The sequence below is a fragment of the Bidens hawaiensis genome, unplaced genomic scaffold, assembly GCF_021521415.1.
Source record: "Bidens hawaiensis isolate Kalapana, Puna unplaced genomic scaffold, B.hawaiensis_p1.1 tig00021234_1, whole genome shotgun sequence".
Lineage (NCBI taxonomy): Eukaryota > Viridiplantae > Streptophyta > Magnoliopsida > Asterales > Asteraceae > Bidens > Bidens hawaiensis.
Window position 1 is genome coordinate 347989 of NW_027493290.1, and position 22987 is coordinate 370975.

The window sequence follows — 22987 nt, forward strand, 5'->3', positions numbered from 1 at the left end:
GTACACGAGACGGAGGAAAAACTAAGTATGGGTGGAACCACTGAATCGGATCATAAATTCGGTCATGGAGATTGCCATACCATATTTTATGACCCTAAGAAAAAATCAGATCAATAATTATGCCATCACGCCACCCCGTGGCGCGTTTGAAATTTTGCCTGTAATGCCAAAGGGGGTAGTACACGTGTCGTAGGAAAAAACTGAGTATGGATCGAACCACTGAATCGAATCATAAATTCTGTCATGAAGACTGCCATACCATATTTTGTGACCCTAAGAAAGAATCGGATCAATAATTATGCCGTCACGTCACCCCATGGCACGTTCGAAATTTTGTCAGTATTTCCAAAGGTGTGTAGTACACGAGCCGGAGGAAAAACTGAGTATGGGTGGAACCACTGAATCGGATCAAAAATTCGGTCGTGAAGACTACCATACCATATTTTGTGACCCTAAGAAATAATCGGATTATTAATTATGCCCATACGCCACCCAGTGGCCCGTTTGAAATTTTGCCAGTATTGCCAAAGGGGGTGGTACACGAGTCGGAGGAAAATCTAAGTATGGGTCAAACCACTGAATCGGATCATAAATTCGGTCATGGAGACTGCATACCATATTTTGTGACTCTAAGAAAGAAGTGGATTAATAATTATGCCCTCACGCCACCCCGTGGCCCGTTCGAAATTTTGTCAGTATTACCAAAGGTGGTAGTACACGAGTCGGAGGAAAAACTCAGTATGGGTCTAACCACTGAATCGGATCATAAATTCGGTCATGGTGATTCCCATACCATATTTTAAGACCCTAAGAAAGAATCGGATCAATTATTATGCCCTCACACCACCCCGTGGCCCGTTCGAAATTTTGCCAGTATTGCCAAAGGAGGTAGTACACGAGCCGAAGGAAAAACCGCGTATTGGTCGAATCACTGAATCGGATCATAAATTCGGTCTTGAATAATACCATACCTTATTTTGTGACCCAAAGAAAGAATCGGAATAATAATTATGCCCTCACGCCACACCGTGGCCCGTTTCAAATTTTGCCAGTATTGCCAAAGGGGTGGTACACGAGACGGAGGAAAATAATCAGATCAATAAATTCGGTCATGGAGACTGCCATACCATATTTTGTGACCCTAAGAAATAATCAGATCAATAATTATGCCCTCACTCCACCCCGTGGCCCGTTCGAAATTTTGCCAGTATTCCCAAATGGGGTCGTACACGAGTCGGAGGAAAAACTGAGTATGGGTCGAACCACTGAATCGGAACATAAATTCGGTCATGGAGACTGCCATACCATATTTTAAGACCCTAAGAAAGAATCGGATCAATTATTATGCCCTCACGCCACCCCGTGGCACGTTCGAAATTTTGCCAGTATTGCCTAAGGGGGTCATACACGAGTCGGAGGAAAAACCTCGTATGGGTGGAACCACTGAATCGGATCATAAATTCGGTCATGGAGACTTCCATACCATATTTTGTGACCCTAAGAAAGAATCAGATCAATAATTATGCACTCACGCCACCACGTGGCCCGTTAAAAATTTTGACAGTATTGCCAATGGGGGTAGTACACGAGACGGAGGAAAAGCTGAGTATGGGTGGAACCACTGAATCGGATCATAAATTCGGTCGTGAAGACTACCAAACCATATTTTGTGACCCTAAGAAATAATCGGATTAATAATTATGCCCTTACGCCACCCAGTGGCCCGTTTGAAATTTTGCCAGTATTGCCAAAGGGGGTGGTACACGAGTCGGAGGAAAATCTAAGTATGGGTCGAACCACTGAATCGAATCATAAATTCGGTCATGGAGACTGCCATACCATATTTTGTGACCCGAAGAAAGAATCGGATCAATAATTATGCCCTCACGCCACCCCGTGGCCCGTTCGAATTTTGTCAGTGTTGCCAAAGGTGGTAGTACACGAGTCGGAGGAAAATCTAAGTATGGGTCGAACCACTGAATCAGATCTTATATTCGGTCATGGTGATTCCCATACCATATTTTAAGACCCTAAGAAAGAATCGGATCAATTATTATGCCCTCACACCACCCCGTGGCCCGTTCGAAATTTTGCCAGTATTGCCAAAGGAGGTAGTACACGAGCCGGAGGAAAAACCGCGTATTGGTCGAATCACTGAATCGGATCATAAATTCGGTCATGAAGAATACCATACCTTATTTTGTGACCCAAAGAAAGAATCGGAATAATAATTATGCCCTCACGCCACACCGTGGCCCGTTTCAAATTTTGCCAGTATTGCCAAAGGGGTGGTACACGAGACGGAGGAAAATAATCAGATCAATAAATTCGGTCATGGAGACTGCCATACCATATTTTGTGACCCTAAGAAATAATTAGATCAATAATTATGCCCTCACTCCACCCCGTGGCCCGTTCGAAATTTTGCCAGTATTGCCAAATGGGGTCGTACACGAGTCGGAGGAAAAACTGAGTATGGGTCGAACCACTGAATCGGAACATAAATTCGGTCATGGAGACTGCCATACCATATTTTAAGACCTTAAGAAAGAACCGGATCAATTATTATGCCCTCACGCCACCCCGTGGCCCGTTCTAAATTTTGCCAGTGTTGCCTAAGGGGGTCATACACGAGTCGGAGGAAAAACCGCGTATGGGTGGAACCACTGAATCGGATCATAAATTCAGTCATGGAGACTTCCATACCAAATTTTGTGACCCTAAGAAAGAATCAGATCAATAATTATGCCCTCACACCACCCCGTGGCCCGTTAAAAATTTTGACAGTATTGCCAATGGGGGTAGTACACGAGACGGAGGAAAAGCTGAGTATGGGTGGAACAACTGAATCGGATCATAAATTCGGTCGTGAAGACTACCAAACCATATTTTGTGACCCTAAGAAATAATCGGATTAATAATTATGCCCTTACGCCACCCAGTGGCCCGTTTGAAATTTTGCCAGTATTGCCAAAGGGGGAGGTACACGAGTCGGAGGAAAACCTAAGTATGGGTCGAACCACTGAATCGGATCATAAATTCGGTTATGGAGACTGCCATACCATATTTTGTGACCCGAAGAAAGAATCGGATCAATAATTATGCCCTCACGCCACCCCGTGGCCCGTTCGAAATTTTGTCAGTGTTGCCAAAGGTGGTAGTACACGAGTCGGAGGAAAATCTAAGTATGGGTCGAACCACTGAATCAGATAATAAATTCGGTCATGGAGACTGCCATACCATATTTTGTGACCCTAAGAAAGAATTGGATAAATAATTATGCCCTCACGCCACCCCGTGGCCCGTTCGAAATTTTGTCAGTATTGCCAAAGGTGGTAGTACACGAGTCGGAGGAAAAACTCAGTATGGGTCTAACCAGTGAATCGGATCATAAGTTCGGTCATGGTGATTCCCATACTATATTTTAAGACCCAAAGAAAGAATCGGATCAATTATTATGCCCTCACACCACCCCGTGGCCCGTTCGAAATTTTGCCAGTATTGCCAAAGGAGGTAGTACACGAGCCGGAGGAAAAACCGCGTATTGGTCCAATCACTGAATCGGATCATAAATTCGGTCATGAAGAATACCATACCATATTTTGTGACCCTATGAAAGAATCGGAATAATAATTATGCCCTCTCGCCACACCGTGGCCCGTTTCAAATTTTGCCAGTATTGCCAAAGGGGTGGTACACGAGACGGAGGAAAAACTGAGTATTGGTGGAACCACTAAATCGGATCATAAATTCGGTCATGGAGACTGTCATACCATATTTTGTGACCATAACAAATAATCAGATCGATAATTATGCCCTCACTCCACCCCGTGGCCCGTTCGAAATTTTGCCAGTATTGCCAAATGGGGTCGTACACGGGTCGGAGGAAAAACTGAGTATGGGTCGAACCACTGAATCGGAACATAAATTCGGTCATGGAGACTGCCATACCATATTTTAAGACCTTAAGAAAGAACCGGATCAATTATTATGCCCTCACGCCACCCCGTGGCCCGTTCTAAATTTTGCCAGTGTTGCCTAAGGGGGTCATACACGAGTCGGAGGAAAAACCGCGTATGGGTGGAACCACTGAATCGGATCATAAATTCGGTCATGGAGACTTCCATACCATATTTTGTGACCCTAAGAAAGAATCAGATCAATAATTATGCCCTCACGCCACCCCGTGGCCCGTTAAAATTTTTGACAGTATTGCCAATGGGGGTAGTACACGAGACGGAGGAAAAGCTGAGTATGGGTGGAACCACTGAATCGGATCATAAATTCGGTCGTGAAGACTACCAAACCATATTTTGTGACCCTAAGAAATAATCGGATTAATAATTATGCCCCTACGCCACCCAGTGGCCCGTTTGAAATTTTGCCAGTATTGCCAAAGGGGGAGGTACACGAGTCGGAGGAAAACCTAAGTATGGGTCGAACCACTGAATCGGATCATAAATTCGGTTATGGAGACTGCCATACCATATTTTGTGACCCAAAGAAAGAATCGGATCAATAATAATGCCCTCACGCCACCCCGTGGCCCGTTCGAAATTTTGTCAGTGTTGCCAAAGGTGGTAGTACACGAGTCGGAGGAAAATCTAAGTATGGGTCGAACCACTGAATCAGATCATAAATTCGGTCATGGAGACTGCCATACCATATTTTGTGACCCTAAGAAAGAATTGGATAAATAATTATGCCCTCACGCCACCCCCGTGGCCCGTTCGAAATTTTGTCTGTATTGCCAAAGGTTACCAGTACACGAGTCGGAGGAAAAACTCAGTATGGGTCTAACCAGTGAATCGGATCATAAGTTCGGTCATGGTGATTCCCATACCATATTTTAAGACCCTAAGAAAGAATCGGATCAATTATTATGCCCTCACACCACCCCGTGGCCCGTTCGAAATTTTGCCAGTATTGCCAAAGGAGGTAGTACACGAGCTGGAGGAAAAACCGCGTATTGGTCCAATCACTGAATCGGATCATAAATTCGGTCATGAAGAATACCATACCATATTTTGTGACCCTAAGAAAGAATCGGAATAATAATTATGCCCTCTCGCCACACCGTGGCCCGTTTCAAATTTTGCCAGTATTGCCAAAGGGGTGGTACACGAGACGGAGGAAAAACTGAGTATTGGTGGAACCACTAAATCGGATCATAAATTCGGTCATGGAGACTGTCATACCATATTTTGTGACCTAAGAAATAATCAGATCGATAATTATGCCCTCACTCCACCCCGTGGCCCGTTCGAAATTTTGCCAGTATTGCCAAATGGGGTCGTACACGAGTCGGAGGAAAAACTGAGTATGGGTCGAACCACTGAATCGGAACATAAATTCGGTCATGGAGACTGCCATACCATATTTTAAGACCCTAAGAAAGAATCGGATCAATTATTATGCCCTCACGCCACCCCGTGGCCCGTTCGAAATTTTGCCAGTATTGCCAAAGGGGGTCATACACGAGTCGGAGGAAAAACCGCGTATGGGTGGAACCACTGAATCGGATCATAAATTCGGTCATGGAGACTTCCATACCATATTTTGTGACCCTAAGAAAGAATCAGATCAATAATTATGCCCTCACGCCACCCCGTGGCCCGTTCGAAATTTTGCTAGTATTGCCAAAGGATGTAGTACACGAGCCTGAGGAAAAACCGCGTATGGGTCGAACCACTTAATCGGATCATAAATTCGGTCATGGACACTGCCATACCATATTTTATGACCATATGAAAAAAACAGATCAAAAATTATGCCCACACGCCACCCCGTGGCCTGTTCGAAATTTTGCCAGTATTGCCAAAGGGGGTAGTACACGAGTCGGAGGAAAAAATGAGTATGGGTGGAACCACTGAATCGGATCATAAATTCGGTCGTGAAGACTACCATACCATATTTTTTGACCCTAAGAAATAATCGGATCAATAATTATGCCCTTAAGCCACCCAGTGGCCCGTTTGAAATTTTGGCAGTATTGCCAAAGGGGGTGGTACACGAGTCGGAGGAAAATCTAAGTATGGGTCGAACCACTGAATCGGATCTTAAATTCGGTCATGGAGACTGCCATACCATATTTTGTGACCCTAAGAAAGAATCGGATCAATAATTATGCCCTCACGCAACCCCGTGGCCCGTTCAAAATTTTGTCAGTGTTGCCAAAGGTGGTAGTACACGAGTCGGAGGAAAAACTCAGTATGGGTCTAACCACTGAATCGGATCATAAATTCGGTCATGAAGATTGCTATACCATATTTTAAGACCCTAAAAAAGAATTGGATAAATAATTATGCCCTCACGCCACCTCGTGGCACGTTAAAAATTATGACAGTATTCCCAAAGGGGGTAGTACACGAGACGGAGGAAAAACTGAGTATGGGTGGAACCACATAATCGGATCATAAATTCTGTCATTGAGACTGCCATACCATATTTTGCGACCCTAAGAAATAATCAGATCAATAATTGTGCCCTCACGCCACCCCGTGTCCAGTTCGAAATTTTGCCTATATTGCCAAAGGGGGTAGTACATGAGTCGGAGGTAAAACTCAGTATGGGTCTAACCACTGAATCGGATCATAAATTCGGTCATGGTGATTCCCATACCATATTTTAAGACCCTAAGAAAGAATCGGATCAATTATTATGCCCTCATACCACCCCGTGGCCCGTTCGAAATTTTGCCTGTATTGCCAAAGGAGGTAGTACACGAGCCGGAGGAAAAACCGCGTATTGGTCGAATCACTGAATCGGATCATAAATTCGGTCATGAAGAATACCATACCATATTTTGTGACCCTAAGAAAGAATCGGAATAATAATTATACCCTCACGCCACACCGTGGCCCGTTTCAAATTTTGCCAGTATTGCCAAAGGGGTGGTACACGAGACGGAGGAAAAACTGAGTATTGGTGGAACCACTGAATCGGATCATAAATTCGGTCATGGAGACTGCCATACCATATATTGTGACCCTAAGAAATAATCAGATCAATAATTATGCCCTCACGCCACCCCGTGGCCCGTTCGAAATTTTGCCAGTATTGCCAAATGGGGTCGTACACGAGTCGGAGGAAAAACTGAGTATGGGTTGAACCACTGAATCGGAACATAAATTCGGTCATGAAGACTGCCATACCATATTTTAAGACACTAAGAAAGAATCGGATCAATTATTATGCCCTCACACCACCCCGTGGCCCGTTCGAAATTTTGCCAGTATTGCCAAAGGAGGTAGTACACGAGCCGGAGGAAAAACCGCGTATGGGTTGAACCACTGAATCGGATCATAAATTCGGTCATGGAGACTGTCATACCATATTTTTTGACCCTAAGAAAGAATCGGATAAATAATTATGCCCTCACGCCACCCCGTGGCCCGTTAAAAATTTTGACAGTATTGCCAAAGGGGGTAGTACACGAGACGGAGGAAAAACTGAGTATGGGTGGAACCACTGAATCGGATCATAAATTCGGTCATGGAGACTGCCATACCATATTTTGTGACCCTAAGAAAGAATCAGAGCAATTATTATGCCCTCACGCCACCCCGTGGCCCGTTCGAAATTTTGCCAGTATTGCCAAAGGGTACACGAGCCTGAGGAAAAACCGCGTATGGGTCGAACCAGTTAATCGGATCATTCGGTCATGGAACTTCCATACCATATTTTATGACCATATGAAAAAAATATCAATAATTATGCCCACACGCCACCCCGTGGCCTGTTCGAAATTTTGCCAGTATTGCCAAAGGGGGTAGTACACGAGTCAGAGGAAAAACTGAGTATGGATCGAACCACTGAATCGAATCATAAATTCGGTCATGAAGACTTCCATACCATATTTTATGACCCTATGAAAGAATCGGATCAATAATTATGCCCTCACGTCACCCCGAGGCCCGTTCGAAATTTTGTCAGTATTTCCAAAGGTGGGTAGTACACGAGCCTGAGGAAAAACTGAGTATGGGTGGAACCACTGAATCGGATCATATATTCGGTCAGGAAGACTGCCATACCATATTATGTGACCCTAAGAAATATTCGGATTAATAATTATGCCCTTACGCCACCCCGTGGCCCGTTTGAAATTTAACTAGTATTGCCAAAGGGGGTGGTACACGATTCTGAGAAAAATCTAAGTATGGGTCGAACTACTGAATCGGATCATAAATTCGGTCATGGAGACTGCCGTACCATATTTTGTGACCCTATGAAATAATCGGATTAATAATTATGCCCTGACGCACCCCGTGGCCCGTTTGAAATTTTGCTAGTATTGCCAATGGGGGTGGTACACGAGTCGGAGGAAAATCTAAGTATGGGTCGAACCACTGAATCGGATTATAAATTCGGTCATGGAGACTGCTATACCATATATTGTGACCCTAAGAAAGAATTGGATAAATAATTATGCCCTTACGCTACCCCGTGGCCCGTTCGAAATTTTGTCAGTATTGCCAAAGGTGGTAGTACACGAGCCGGAGGAAAAACTGAGTATGGGTGGAACCACTGAATCGGATCATAAATTCGGTCATGAAGACTACCATACCATAATATGTGACCCAAAGAAATATTCGGATTAATAATTATGCCCTTACGCCACCCCGTGGCCCGTTTGAAATTTAGCCTGTATTGCCAAAGGGGGTGGTACACGTGTCGGAGGAAAATCTAAGTATGTGTCGAACTACTGAATCGGATCATAAATTCGGTCATGGAGAATGTCATACCATATTTTGTGACCCTAAGAAAGAATTGGATAAATAATTATGCCCTCACGCCACCCCGTGGCACGTTAAAAATTTTGACAGTATTGCCAAAAGGGGTAGTACACGAGTCGGAGGAAATACTGAGTACGGATGGAACCACTGAATCAGATCATAAATTCGGTCATGGAGACTGCCATACCATATTTGGTGACCCTAAGAAAGAATCGGATCAATTATTATGCCCTCACGCCACCCCGTGGCCCGTTCAAAATTTTGCCAGTATTGCCAAAGGAGGTAGTACACGAGCCTGAGGAAAAACCGCGTATGGATCGAACCACTTAATCGGATCATAAATTCGGTCATGGACACTGCCATACCATATTTTGTGACCCACAGAAAGAATTAGATCAATAATTATGCCCTCACGCCACCCCGTGGCCCGTTCGTAATTTTGACAGTATTGCCAAAGGGGTGGTACACGAGTCGGAGGAAAATCTGAGTATGGGTCGAACCTCTGAATCGGATCATAAATTCGGTCATGGAGCCTGCCATACCATATTTTTTGACCCTAGGAAAAAATCAGATCAATAACTATGCCCTCACACCACCCCGTAGCCCGTTCAAAATTTTTCCAGTATTGCCAAAGGGGGTATAGTACACGAGACAGAGGAAACAATGATTATGGGTGGAACCACTGAATTGGATCATAATTTCGGTCATGGAGACAGCCATACCATATTTTATGACCCCAAGAAAGAATCGGATCCATAATTATGCACTCACGCCACCCCGTGGTCAGTTCGAAATTTTGCCAGTATTGCCAAAGAGGGTAGTACACGAGAAGGAGGAATAACTCAGTAACGGTCTAACCAATGAATCGGATCATAAATTCGGTCATGTTGACTGCCATACTATATTTTAAGACCTTAAGAAAGAATCGGATCAGTTATTATGCCCTCACGCCACCCCGTGGCCCTTTCGAAATTTTGCCAGTATTGCCAAAGGAGGTAGTACATTAGCCGGAGGAAAAACCGCGTATGGTTCGAACCACTGAATCGGAAGCAGAAATTCGGTAATGGAGACTGCCATACCATATTTTGTGACCCTAAGTAAGAATCAGATCAATAATTATGCCCTCACGCCACCCCGTGGCCCGTTCGTAATTTTGATAGTATTGCCAAAGGGGGTAGTACACGAGCCGGAGGAAAAACTCAGTATGTGTCTAACCACTGAATCGGATCATAAATTCGGTAATGGTGATTGCCATACCATATTTTAAGACCCTAAGAAAGAATCGGATCAATTATTATGCCCTCACACCACCCCGTGGCCCGTTCGAAATTTTTCCAGTATTGCCAAAGGATTTAGTACACGAGCCGGAGGAAAAACCACGTATGGGTCGAACCACTGAATCGGATCATAAATTCGGAAATGGAGAATGTCATACCATATTTTGTGACCCTAAGAAAGAATCGGATAAATAATTATGCCCTCACGCCACCCTGTGGCCCGTTAAAAATTTTGAGAGTATTGCCAAAGGGGGTAGTACACGAAACGGAGGAAAATCCCCGTATGGGTGGAACCACTGAATCTGATCATAAATTCGGACATGGCGACTGCCATACCATATTTTGTGACCCTAAGAAAGAATCAGATAAATAATTATGCCCTCACGCCACCCCGTGGCCAGTTTGAAATTTTGCCAGTATTGCCAATGGGGGTAGTACACGAGTCGGAGGAAAAACTGAGTATGGATCGAACCACTGAATCGGATTATAAATTCGGTCAGGGAGACTGCCATACCATATTTTTTGACCCTAAGAAGGAATCGGATAAATAATTATACCCTCACGCCACCCAGTGGCCTGTTCAAAATTAAGCCAGTATTGCCAAAGGAGGTAGTACACGAGACGGAGGAAAATCTAAGCATAGGTCGAACCAATGAATTGGATCATAAATTCGGTCATGGAGACTGCCATACCATATTTTTTGACCCTAATAAAGAATCAGATCAATAACTATGACCTCACGCCACCCCGTGGCCCGTTCAAAATTTTGCCAGTTTGCCAAAGGGGATTGTACACGAGTCGAAGGAAAAAATGAGTATGGGTCGAACCACTGAATCGGATCATAAATTCGGTCATGGAGAAATCCATACCATATTTTGTGACACTAAAAAAGAATCAGATAAATAATTATGCCTTCACGCCACCCCGTGGCCCGTTCAAAATTTTACTAGTATTTCCAAAGGGGGTAGTACACGAAACAGAGGAAACACTGAGTATGGGTGGAACCACTGAATCGGATCATAATTTCGGTTATGGAGACAGCCATACCATATTTTGTGACTTTAAGAAAGAATCAGATAAATAATTATGCCCTCACGCCACCCCGTGGCCCGTTCAAAATTTTGCCAGTATTGCCAAAGGTGGTAGTACACGAGACAGAGGAAACACCGAGTATGGGAGGAACCACTGAATCGGATCATAATTTCGGTCATGGAGACTGCCATACCATATTTTTTGACCCTAAGAAAGAATCAGATCAATAATTATGCCCTCACGCCACCCCGTGGCCCATTAAAAATTTTGCCAGTATTGCCAAAGGTGGTAGTACACGAGACAGAGGAAACACTAAGCATGGGTGAAACCACTGAATCGGATCATATTTTCGGTCATGGAGACAGCCATACCATATTTTGTGACCCTAAGAAAGAATCGAATCAATAATTATGCCCTCACGCCACCCCGTGGCCAGTTCAAAATTTTGCTAGTATTGCCAAAGTGGGTAGTACACGAGCCGGAGAAAAAACTCAGTATGGGTCTGACCACTGAATCGGATCATAAATTCGGTCATGGAGACTGCCATAACATATTTTAAGACCCTATGAAAGAATCAGATCATTTATTATGCCCTCACGCCACCTCGTGGCCCGTTCGAAATTTTGCCAGTATTGCCAAAGGAGATAGTACAGGAGCCGGAGGAAAAACCCCGTATGGGTCGAACCACTAAATCGGATCATAAATTCGGTCATGGAGACTGCCATACCATATTTTGTGACCCTAAGAAAGAATCAGATCAATAATTATGCCCTCACTTCACCCCGTTGCCCGTTCGTAATTTTGACAGTATTGCCAAAGGGGGTGGTACACGAGTCGGAAAAAAATCTGAGTATGGGTCGAACCACTGAATCAGATCATAAATTCGGTCGTGGAGATTGCCATACATATTTTGTGACTCTAAGAAAGAATCACATAAATAATTATGCCCTCACGCCACCCCGTGGCCTGTTTGAAATTTTGCCAGTATTGCCAATGGGGGTAGTACACGAGTCGGAGGAAAAACTGAGTATGGATCGAACCACTGTATCGGATCATAAATTCGGTCATGTACCATATTTTTTGACCCAAAGAAAGAATCAGATCAATAACTATGCACTCACGCCACCCCGTGGCCCGTTCAAAATTTTGACAGTATTGCCAAATGGGGTAGTACACGAGACGGAGGAAAATCTGAGTATGGGTCGAACAATGTATTGGATCATAAATTCGGTCATGGAGACTGCCAAACCATATTTTTTGACCTTAATAAAGAATCAGATCAATAACTATGAACTCATGCCACCCCGTGGCCCGTTCGAAATTTTGCTAGTATTGACAAAGGGGTGGTACACGAGTCGGAGGAAAAACTGAGTATGGGTCGAACCACTGAATCGGATCATAAATTCGGTCATGGAGAATGCCATACCAAATTTTGTGACCCTAAGAAAGAATCAGATAAATAATTATGCCCTCACGCCACCTCGTTGCCCGTTCAAAATTTTGCCAGTATTTCCAAAGAGGGTAGTACACGAGATAGAGGAAACACTGAGTATGGGTGGAACCACTGAAATTTCGGTCATGGAGACTGCCATACCATATTTTGTGACCCTAAGAAAGAATCGGATCAATAATTATGCTTTCACGCCACCCCGTGGCCAGTTCGAAATTTTGCTAGTATTGCCAAAATGGGTAGTACACGAGCCGGAGGAAAAACTCAGTATGGGTCTAACCATTGAATCGGATCATAAATTTGGTCATGGAGACTGCCATACTATATTTTAAGACCCTAAGAAAGAATCGGATCATTTATTATGCCCTCAAGCAACCTCGTGGCCCGTTCGAAATTTTGCCAGTATTGCCAAAGGAGATAGTACACGAGCAGGAGGAAAAACCCCGTATGGGTCGAACCACTGAATCGGATCATAAATTCGGTCATGGAGACTGCCATACCATATTTTGTGACCCAAAGAAAGAATCAGATCAATAATTATGCCCTCACACCACCCTGTTGCCCGTTCGTAATTTTGACAGTATTGCCAAAGGGGGTGGTACAGAATCGGAAGAAAATCTGAGTATGGGTCGAACCACTGAATCGGATCATAAATTCGGTCATGGAGATTGCCATACATATTTTGTGACCCTAAGAAAGATCAGATAAACAATTATTCCCTCACGCCATCACGTGGCCCGTTTGAAATTTTGCCAGTATTGCCGATGGGGGTAGTACACGAGTCGGAGGTAAAACTGAGTATGGATCGAACCACTGAATCGGATCATAAATTCTGTCATGGAGACTGCCATTCCATAATTTTTGACCCAAAGAAAGAATCAGATCAATAACTATGCACTCACGCCACCCCGTGGCCCGTTCGAAATTTTGCCAGTATTGCCAAAGGGGGTAGTACACGAGATAGAGGAAACACTGAGTATGGGTGGAACCACTGAATCGGATCATAAATTCGGTCATGGAGACTACCATACCATATTTTAAGACACTAAGAAAGAATCGGATCAATTATTATGCCCTCACTCCACCTCGTGGCCCGTTCGAAATTTTGGCAGTATTGCCAAAGGAGATAGTACACGTGCCGGAGGAAAAACCCCGTATGGGTCGAACCACTGAATCGGATAATAAATTCGGTCATGGAGACTGCCATACCATATTTTGTGACCCAAAGAAAGAATCAGATCAATAATTATGCCCTCACGCCACCCCGTTGCACGTTCGTAATTTTGACAGTATTGCCAAAGGGGGTGGTACACGAGTCGGAAGAAAATCTGAGTATGGGTCGAACCACTGAATCGGATCATAAATTCGGTCATGGAGATTGCCATGCATATTTTGAGACCCTAAGAAGAAATCAGATAAATAATTATGCCCTCACGCCACCCCGTGGCCCGTTTGAAATTTTGCTAGTATTACCAAAGTGGGTAGTACACGAGCCGGAGGAAAAACTCAGTATGGGTCTAACCACTGAATCGGATCATAAATTCGGTCATGGAGACTGCCATACCATATTTTAAGACCCTAAGAAAGAGTCGGATCATTTATTATGCCCTCACGCCACCTCGTGGCCCGTTCGAAATTTTGCCAGTATTGCCAAACGAGATAGTACACGAGCCGGAGGAAAAACCGCGTATGGGTCGAACCACAGAATCGGATCATAAATTCGGTCATGGAGACTGCCATACCATATTTTGTGACCCTAAGAAAGAATCAGATCAATAATTATGCACTCACGCCACCCAGTGGCCCGTTCAAAATTTTGCCAGTATTGCCAAATGGGGTAGTACACGAGACGAAGGAAAATCTGAGTATTGGCGAACCACTGAATTGGATCATAAATTCGGTCATGGAGACTGCCATACCATATTTTTTAACTTTAATAAACAATCGAATCAATAACTATGACCTCAGGCCACCCCGTGGCCCGTTAAAAATTTTGACAGTATTGCCAAAGGGGGTAGTACACGAGACGGAGGATAAACTGAGTATGGGTGGAACCACTGAATCGGATCATAAATTCGGTCATGGAGACTGCCATACCATATTTTATGACCCTAAGAAAAAATCAGATCAATAATTATGCCATCACGCCACCCCGTGGCGCGTTCGAAATTTTGCCTGTAATGCCAAAGGGGGTAGTACACGAGTCGTAGGAAAAACTGAGTATGGATCGAACCACTGAATCGAATCATAAATTCTGTCATGAAGACTGCCATACCGTATTTTGTGACCCTAAAAAAGAATCGGATCAATAATTATGCCCTCACGTCACCCATGGCTCGTTCGAAATTTTGTCAGTATTTCCAAAGGTGTGTAGTACACGAGCCGGAGGAAAAACTGAGTATGGGTGGAACCACTGAATCGGATCAAAAATTCGGTCGTGAAGACTACCATACCATATTTTGTGACCCTAAGAAATAATCGGATTAATAATTATGCCCTTACGCCACCCAGTGGCCCGTTTGAAATTTTGCCAGTATTGCCAAAGGGGGTGGTACACGAGTCGGAGGAAAATCTAAGTATGGGTCGAACCACTGAATCGGATCATAAATTCGGTCATGGAGACTACCATACCATATTTTGTGACCCTAAGAAAGAATTGGATAAATAATTATGCCCTCACGCCACCCCGTGGCCCGTTCGAAATTTTGTCAGGATTGCCAAAGGTGGTAGTACACGAGTCGGAGGAAAAACTCAGTATGGGTCTAACCACTGAATCGGATCATAAATTCGGTCATGGTGATTCCCATACCATATTTTAAGACCCTAAGAAAGAATCGGATCAATTATTATGCCCTCACACCACCCCGTGGCCCGTTCGAAATTTTGCCAGTATTGCCAAAGGAGGTAGTACACGAGCCGGAGGAAAAACTGAGTATGGGTCGAACCACTTAATCGGATCATAAATTCGGTCATGGAGACTGCCATACCAAATTTTAAGACCCAAAGAAAGAATCGGATAAATAATTATGCCCTCACGAAACCCCGTGGCACGTTAAAAATTTTGACAGTATTGCCTAAGGGGGTAGTACACGAGACGGAGGAAAAACTGAGTATGGGTGGAACCAATGAATCGGATCATAAATTCGGTCATGGAGACTGCCATACCATATTTTGTGACCCTATGAAATAATCAGATCAATAATTATGCCCTCACGCCACCCCGTGGCCAGTTCAAAATTTTGCCAGTATTGCCAAAGGGGTAGTACACGAGCCGGAGGAAAAACTGAGTATGGGTCTAACCACTGAATCGGATCATAAATTCGGTCATGGGGATTGCCATACCATATTTTAAGACCCTAAGAAAGAATCGGATCAATTATTATGCCCTCACACCACCCCGTGGCCCGTTCGAAATTTTGCCAGTATTGCCAAAGGAGGTAGTACACGAGCCGGAGGAAAAACCGCGTATGGGTCGAACCACTGAATCGGATCACAAATTCGGTCCTGGAGATTGCTATACCATATTTTAAAATCCAAAGAAAGAATCGGATAAATAATTATGCCCTCACGCCACCCCGTGGCTTGTTCAAAAATTTTCCAGTATTGCCAAAGGAGGTAGTACACGAGCTGGAGGAAAAACTCAGTATGGGTCTAACCACTGAATCGGATCATAAATTCGGTCATGGTGATTCCCATACCATATTTTTAAGACCCTAAAAAGAATCGGATCAATTATTATGCCCTCACACCACCCCGTGGCCCGTTCGAAATTTTGCCAGTATTGCCAAAGGAGGTAGTACACGAGCCGGAGGAAAAACCGCGTATGGGACGAATCACTGAATCGGATCATAAATTCGGTCATGGAGATTGCCATACCATATTTTAAGACCCTAAGAAAGAATCGGATAAATAATCATTCCCTCACGCCACCACGTGGCCCGTTAAAAATTTTGACAGTATTGCCAAAGGGGGTAGTACACGAGACGGAGGAAAAACTGAGTATAGGTGGAACCACTGAATCGGATCATAAATTCGGTCATGGAGACTGCCATACCATATTTTATGGCCTTAAGAAAAAATCAGATCAATAATTATGCCATCACGCCACCCCGAGGCGCGTTCGAAATTTTGCCTGTAATGCCAAAGGGGGTAGTACACGAGTCGTAAGAAAACCTGAATATGGATCGAACCACTAAATCGAATCATAAATTCTGACATGAAGACTGCCATACCATATTTTGTGACCCTAAGAAAGAATCGGATCAATAATTATGCCCTCACGTCACCCCATGGCTCGTTCGAAATTTTGTCAGTATTTCCAAAGGTGTGTAGTACACGAGCCGGAGGAAAAACTGAGTATGGGTGGAACCACCGAATCGGATCAAAAATTCGGTCGTGAAGACTACCATACCATATTTTGTGACCCTAAGAAATAATCGGATTAATAATTATGCCCTTACGCCACCCAGTTGCCCGTTTGAAATTTTGCCAGTATTGCCAAAGGGGGTGGTACACGAGTCGGAGGAAAATCTAAGTATGGGTCGAACCACTGAATCGGATCATAAATTCGGTCATGGAAACTGCCATACCATATTTTGTGACCCTAAGAAAGAATTGGATAAATAATTATGCGCTCACGCCACCCCGTGGCCCGTTCGAAATTTTGTCAGTATTGCCAAAGGTGGTAGTACACGAGTCGGAGGAAAAACTCAGTATGGGTCTAACCACTGAATCGGATCATAAATTCGGTCACGGTGATTCCCATACCATATTTTAAGACCCTAAGAAAGAATCGGATCAATTATTATGCCCTCACACCACCCCGTGGCCCGTTTGAAATTTTGCCAGTATTGCCAATGGGGTAGTACACGACCCGGAGGAAAAAGTCAGTATGGGTCTAACCACTGAATTGGATCATAAATTTGGTCATGGTGATTGCCATACCATATTTTAAGACACTAAGAAAGAATCGGATCAATTAATATGCCCTCACACCACCCCGTGGCCTGTCAAAATTTTGCTAGTATTGCCAAAGGAGGTAGTACACGAGCCGGAGGAAAAACTGAGTATGGGTCGAACCACTTAATCGGATCATAAATTCGGTCATGGAGACTGCCATACCAAATTTTAAGACCCAAAGAAAGAATCGGATAAATAATTATGCGCTCACGAAACCCCGTGGCACGTTAAAAATTTTGACAGTATTGCCTAAGGGGGTAGTACACGAGACGGAGGAAAAACTGAGTATGGGTGGAACCACTGAATCGGATCATAAATTCGGTCATGGTGACTGCCATACCATATTTTGTGACCCTATGAAATAATCAGATCAATAATTATGCCCTCACGCCACCCCGTGGCCAGTTCGAAATTTTGCCAGTATTGCCAAATGGGTAGTACACGAGACGGAGGAAAAACTCAGTATGAGTCTAACCACTGAATCGGATCATAAATTCGGTCATGGTGAGTGCCATACCATATTTTAAGACCCTAAGAAAGAATCGGATCAATTATTATGCACTCACACCACCCCGTGGCCCGTTCGAAATTTTGCCAGTATTGCCAAAGGAGGTAGTACACGAGCCGGAGGAAAAACCGCGTAAGGGTCGAACCACTGAATCGGATCATAAATTCGTTCCTGGAGATTGCTATACCATATTTTAAAATCCAAAGAAAGAATCGGATAAATAATTATGCCCTCACGCCACCCCGTGGCACGTTAAAAATTTTGACAGTATTGCCAAAGGGGGTAGTACACGAGACGGAGGAAAAACTGAGTATGGGTGGAACCACTAAATCAGATCATAAATTCGGTCATGGATACTAACATACCATATTTTGTGACCCTAAGAAATAATCAGATCAATAATTATGCCCTCACGCCACCCCGTGGCTTGTTCAAAATTTTGCCAGTATTGCCAAAGGGGGGTAGTACACGAGCCGGAGGAAAAACTCAGTATGGGTCTAACCACTGAATCGGATCATAAATTCGGTCATGGAGACTGCCATACCATATTTTAAGACCCTAAGAAATTTTGACAGTATTGCCAAACGGAGGTAGTACACGAGACGGAGAAAAAACTGAGTATGGGTGGAACCACTGAATCAGGTCATAAATTCGGTCATGGATACTAACATACCGTATTTTGTGACCCTAAGAAATAATCAGATCAATAATTATGCCCTCACGCCACCCCGTGGCCTGTTCAAAATTTTGCCAGTATTGCCAAAGGGGGTAGTACACGAGCCGGAGGAAAAACTCAGTATGGGTCTAACCACTGAATCGGATCATAAATTCGGTAATGTTGATTCCCATACCATATTTTTAAGACCCTAAAAAGAATCGGATCAATTATTATGCCCTCACACCACCCCGTGGCCCGTTCGAAATTTTGCCAGTATTGCCAAAGGAGGTAGTACACGAGCCGGAGGAAAAACCGCGTGTGGGTCGAATAACTGAATCGGATCATAAATTCGGTCATGGAGATTGCCATACCATATTTTAAGACCCTAAGAAAGAATCTGATAAATAATTATGCCCTCACGCCACCACGTGGCCCGTTAAAAATTTTGACAGTATTGCCAATGGGGGTAGTACACGAGACGGAGGAAAAACTGAGTATGGGTGGAACCACTGAATCGGATCATAAATTCGGTCATGGAGACTGCCATACCATATTTTATGACCCTAAGAAAAAATCAGATCAATAATTATGCCATCACGGCACGCCATGGCGCGTTCGAAATTTTTCCAGTAATCCAAAGGTGGTAGTACACGAGTCGTAGGAAAAACTGAGTACGGATCGAACCACTTAATCGAATCATAAATTCTGTCATGAAGACTGCCATACCATATTTTGTGACCCTAAGAAAGAATCGGATCAATAATTATGCCCTCACGTCACCCCATGGCTCGTTCGAAATTTTGTCAGTATTTCCCAAGGTGTGTAGTACACGAGCCGGAGGAAAAACTGAGTATAGGTGGAACCACTGAATCGGATCATAAATTCGGTCATGGAGACTGCCATACCATATTTTATGACCCTAAGAAAAAATCAGATCAATAATTATGCCATCACGGCACGCCATGGCGCGTTCGAAATTTTTCCAGTAATCCAAAGGTGGTAGTACACGAGTCGTAGGAAAAACTGAGTACGGATCGAACCACTTAATCGAATCATAAATTCTGTCATGAAGACTGCCATACCATATTTTGTGACCCTAAGAAAGAATCGGATCAATAATTATGCCCTCACGTCACCCCATGGCTCGTTCGAAATTTTGTCAGTATTTCCCAAGGTGTGTAGTACACGAGCCGGAGGAAAAACTGAGTATAGGTGGAACCACTGAATCGGATCAAAAATTCGGTCGTGAAGACTACCATACCATATTTTGTGACCATAAGAAATAATCGAATTAATAATTATGCCCTTACGCCACCCAGTGGCCCGTTTGATATTTTGCCAGTATTGCCAAAAGGGGTGATACACGAGTCGGAGGAAAATCTAAGTATGGGTCGAACCACTGAATCGGATCATAAATTCGGTCATGGAGACTGCCATACCATATTTTGTGACCCTAAGAAAGAATTGGATAAATAAATATGCCCTCACGCCACCCCGTGGCACGTTAAAAATTTTGACAGTATTGCCAAAGGGGGTAGTACACGAGACGGAGGAAAAACTGAGTATGGGTGGAACCACTGAATCAGATCATAAATTCGGTCATGGATACTAACATACCATATTTTGTGACCCTAAGAAATAATCAGATCAATAATTATGCCCTCACGCCACCCCGTGGCCTGTTCAAAATTTTGCCAGTATTGCCAAAGGGGGTAGTACACGAGCCGGAGGAAAAACTCAGTATGGGTCTAACCACTGAATCGGATCATAAATTCGGTCATGGTGATTCCCATACCATATTTTTAAGACCCTAAAAAGAATCGGATCAATTATTATGCCCTCACACCACCCCGTGGCCCGTTCGAAATTTTGCCAGTATTGCCAAAGGAGGTAGTACACGAGCCGGAGGAAAAACCGCGTATAGGTCGAATCACTGAATCGGATCATAAATTCGGTCATGGAGATTGCCATACCATATTTTAAGACCCTAAGAAAGAATCGGATAAATAATTATGCCCTCACGCCACCACGTGGCCCGTTAAAAATTTTGACAGTATTGCCAAAGGGGGTAGTACACGAGACGGAGGAAAAACTGAGTATGGGTGGAACCACTGAATCGGATCAAAAATTCGGTCATGGAGACTGCCATACCATATTTTATAACCCTAAGAAAAAATCAGATCAATAATTATGCCATCACGCCACCCCGTGGCGCGTTCGAAATTTTGCCAGTAATGCCAAAGGGGGTAGTACACGAGTCGTAGGAAAAACTGAGTATGGATCGAACCACTGAATCGAATCATAAATTCTGTCATGAAGACTGCCATACCATATTTTGTGACCCTAAGAAAGAATCGGATCAATAATTATGCCCTCACGTCACCCCATGGCTCGTTCGAAATTTTGTCAGTATTTCCAAAGGTGTGTAGTACACGAGCCGGAGGAAAAACTGAGTATAGATGGAACCACTGAATCGGATCAAAAATTCGGTCATGAAGACTTCCATACCATATTTTGTGACCCTAAGAAAGAATCAGATCAATAATTATGCCCTCACGCCACCCCGTGGCCAGTTAAAAATTTTGACAATATTGCCAATGGGGGTAGTACATGAGACGGAGGAAAAGCTGAGTATGGGTGGAACCACTGAATCGGATCATAAATTCGGTCGTGAAGACTACCATACCATATTTTGTGACCCTAAGAAATAATCGGATTAATAATTATGCCCTTACGCCACCCAGTGGCCCGTTTGAAATTTTCCCAGTATTGCCAAAGGGGGTGGTACAAGAGTCGGAGGAAAATCTAAGTATGGGTCGAACCACTGAATCAGATCATAAATTCGGTCATGGAGACTGCCATACCATATTTTGTGACCCTAAGAAAGAATTGGATAAATAATTATGCCCTCACGCCACCCCGTGGCCCGTTCGAAATTTTGTCAGTATTGCCAAAGGTGGTAGTACACGAGTTGGAGGAAAAACTCAGTATGGGTCTAACCACTAAATCGGATCATAAATTCGGTCATGGTGATTCCCATACCATATTTTAAGACCCTAAGAAAGAATCGGATCAATTATTATGCCCTCACACCACCCCGTGGCCCGTTCGAAAATTTGCCTGTATTGCCAAAGGAGGTAGTACACGAGCCGGAGGAAAAACCGCGTATTGGTCGAATCACTGAATCAGATCATAAATTCGGTCATGAAGAATACCATACCATATTTTGTGACCCTAAGAAAGAATCGGAATAATAATTATGCCCTCACGCCACACCGTGGCCCGTTTCAAATTTTGCCAGTATTGCCAAAGGGGTGGTGCACGAGACGGAGGAAAAACTGAGTATTGGTTGAACCACTGAATCGGATCATAAATTCGGACATGGAGACTGCCATACCATATTTTGTGACCCTATGAAATAATCAGATCGATAGTTATGCCCTCACTCCACCCCGTGGCCCGTTCGAAATTTTGCCAGTATTGCCAAATGGGGTCGTACACGAGTCGGAGGAAAAACTGAGTATGGGTCGAACCACTGAATCGGAATATAAATTCGGTCATGGAGACTGCCATACCATATTTTAAGACCCTAAGAAAGAATCGGATCAATTATTATACCCTCACGCCACCCCGTGGCCCGTTCGAAATTTTGCCCGTATTGCCAAAGGGGGTCATACACGATTCGGAGGAAAAACCGCGAATGGGTGGAACCACTGAATCGGATCATAAATTCGGTCATGGAGACTTCCATACCATATTTTGTGACCCTAAGAAAGGATCAGATCAATAATTATGCCCTCACGCCACCCCGTGGCCCGTTAAAAATTTTGACAGTATTGCCAATGGGGGTAGTACACGAGACGGAGGAAAAGCTGAGTATGGGTGGAACCACTGAATCGGATCATAAATTCGGTCGTGAAGACTACCAAACCATATTTTTTGACCCTAAGAAATAATCGGATTAATAATTATGCCCTTACGCCACCCCGTGGCCCGTTTGAAATTTTGCCAGTATTGCCAAAGGGGGTGGTACACTAGTCGGAGGAAAATCTAAATATGGGTCGAACCACTGAATCGGATCATAAATTCGGTCATGGAGACTGCCATACCATATTTTGTGACCCTAAGAAAGAATTGGATAAATAATTATGCCCTCACGCCACCCCGTGGCCCGTTCGAAATTTTGTCAGTATTGCCAAAGGTGGTAGTACACGAGTCGGAGGAAAAACTCAATATGGGTCTAACACTGAATCGGATCATAAATTCGGTCATGGTGATTCCCATACCATATTTTAAGACCCTAAGAAAGAATCGGATCAATTATTATGCCCTCACACCACGCCGTGGCCCGTTCAAAATTTTGCCAGT

General features: G+C 43.9%; 1 long non-coding RNA gene across 1 annotated transcript; it reads right to left on the reverse strand.

The window, feature by feature from the left end:
* Positions 1 to 3725: 3725 nt before the first annotated feature.
* LOC143563073 (uncharacterized) lies at positions 3726 to 22597 on the reverse strand. Its single transcript, XR_013140596.1, has 2 exons — positions 22244 to 22597; positions 3726 to 3821 (listed from the first exon to the last, which is right to left on the reverse strand). It is a non-coding gene; the product is annotated as an uncharacterized LOC143563073 (long non-coding RNA).
* Positions 22598 to 22987: the final 390 nt, after the last annotated feature.